At 51.0% G+C, this 2,318-nt stretch overlaps 1 protein-coding gene across 2 annotated transcripts in view; it reads right to left on the bottom strand.

The window, feature by feature from the left end:
* The window catches only part of SDHA (succinate dehydrogenase complex, subunit A, flavoprotein (Fp)), a 38,718-nt gene that overhangs the window by 19,827 nt on the left and 16,573 nt on the right, over positions 1-2,318 (bottom strand). The window lies entirely within an intron of this gene.

The raw sequence follows: 2,318 nt of genomic DNA on the forward strand, positions 1-2,318 counted from the left end.
TTTTTTATTTTTCATCCCTGCCAGGAACCAGAAAGAACATACTGACAGAGCAAAGAGAAAAAAAGGTCTGGTTCTTGAGCATTCCACATGGAGTCCCCTCAGTCCACAGGTCAGAAAAGCAACACAGAAAGAACCCAGGACCGTCCCCTCGGTTGAGAGGCAGGTAGGGGTGTGTGTGTGTCTCTCTCAGGTGCATTTCTGGAAAACATCCCCCAAACAGGACTTCAACTGTCACTTACTTCTGTGTCAATACCGCCGAATCCCGGCCCTCAAACGGGCAGGCCCAGGGCCCACCGTGACGTGGAGTCCTGTCACGGCCATGTGCTGCCTTCACGCCCCATTCCCAGGTAAGCCCGGTCTTCCCCGCCACGAGACTGACGGCACCGCGCCAGTCAGATCCACACCAGCTCACAGCGCACTCGGCGAACACGGATGGGCCACCATGTGCTGGCACAGCACAGAGGTCAACGAGACAGCTGCCCCACCCTGAAGAGCCGACGGTCTAGCCCAGGGGAGGGACACTGAACAGTCGCTGCTCTCCCACGGGGTAAGTGCCACCAAGGCAAGGGTTAGAGCTCCTGAGGAACACACAAGACAGGACCTCCCCTGCCCTGGGGGAACCAGGGAACTCTCCCCGAGGAAATGACATTTAGGCTAGGACCTGACAGACAAGATCTGATGATGAAAAGTGCGCTAGTACGGGAAACCGTAGCAGAGCACCAAGTAGGCACCACATGTTTACAAGACAAAAATGAGCCACTGCCAGGCAAGGGTCCTGTCCTACCTGTGGGGTGGAACTGAACGAACTCTAAGTCCTGGCAGGGAAGGCCTGCCCTGGTGATCATGGCCGTGCCGTCACCGGTGCTGGTGTGGGCAGACGTGCAGCTGAAGTAGGTGCGCCCGTAGCCTCTGTAAACAGCAAACAGCAGTGACTATGCAATGGCCCACGTCAGGATCTCCCACCTGACACGACCACAGAGCGGCCAGAGCAGCCTCTGGGCACCCTCTCCTAGGTGCTGTTTCTGCAACACACCCCCACCCCCACCCACGTGCAGACACAACGTTGAGGGGCTGCTACCCTGGGGACATGGGACAGGCCTGGGGGACAGAAAGGACTCTCATCTGTGTTTTAGCTTTGTGCTATTTATCGGGTTTCCCTGACAGCCATATTACTTTTATAATAAAAATTTAAAAACTTTTATGGATTTTCTTGTTGTTTTCCCAGCTTTACTGTGGTTATGAATGACAAATAAAAACTGTATATATTTAAGGTGCGTGACGCGATGATTTAAGTATACAAGTGAACTGATCGCCATAATCAAGTTAATCGACACACCCGCCACCTAATTTCCTTTTTTGTGATGCAGACACTTAGTATCTACTCTTTTAGGGAACTTCACGTATACATGTTACTATTAACTGTAGCCACCATGCTGTGTATTACATCTCCAGAACTTCATCTGATGACTGAGACCTACCTTAACCATCTCCCCAGTCTGCGCCCTCCAGCCCTGACACCCACTGCTCTGCTCTGTTCCTACAAGTTTGACTCTTTCAGACTCCACGCACAAGTGACAGCGTGACACCTGTGCCTGGTTTCTTGCATCTGACACCTGTCCTCCAGGTTCTGCGTGCTGCCACTCACACCCGCTGTGTCTGCACCGCGCTCTCCAGACACTGACGCGCAGGCTGCTCGCGCATCCTGGCTACTGTGCACAAGTCTGCGATGGACACGGAAGTGCGACATCTCTTTGAGCCACAGACTTCACGCCCTCATACCCAGAAACGGGACTGCTGGACAATGTGGTGGTTTTAACTTTTGAGGCGTCTCCATAGTGTTCTCCATAGCGGCTGCACTAACTTACATCCCTACCAGGGTGCAAGTGTCCCTTCTAGCCGCGTCCTCACCAGCACTTGTCACCTCTTGTTTTTCTGGCAACGGCCATTCTGACTGGGGTGAGACGGTGTCTCATGCGGCTTTCAGTTGCCTTTCCCCAGAGATCAGTGAGGAGGGGCCTTCTTTCACACACCGGGTGGCCACTTGTGTGTCTTCTTTGGAAAAATGCCTATTGGAGTCCTTTGCCCATTTTTAACTAGGTGGTTGTTTTTGCTACTGAGTTGTGTGAGCTCCTTATATATTTCAGATATTAATCCCTTATCGGATATATGGTTTGCAAATATTTTCTCCCAATCTGTAGTTTTGCTGATTGTTTCCTTTGCTATACAAAAACTTTTCTTAGTTTTTTAAAATGGCTAAAGCAACGAACTGACAGTGCACAAATGAAATTTACTTATTTTCATCATGTGAAGAAATAGGA

This window comes from Propithecus coquereli, unplaced genomic scaffold (genome assembly GCF_000956105.1).
Source record: "Propithecus coquereli isolate 6110/MARCELLA unplaced genomic scaffold, Pcoq_1.0 Scaffold658, whole genome shotgun sequence".
Classification (NCBI taxonomy): Eukaryota; Metazoa; Chordata; class Mammalia; order Primates; family Indriidae; genus Propithecus; species Propithecus coquereli.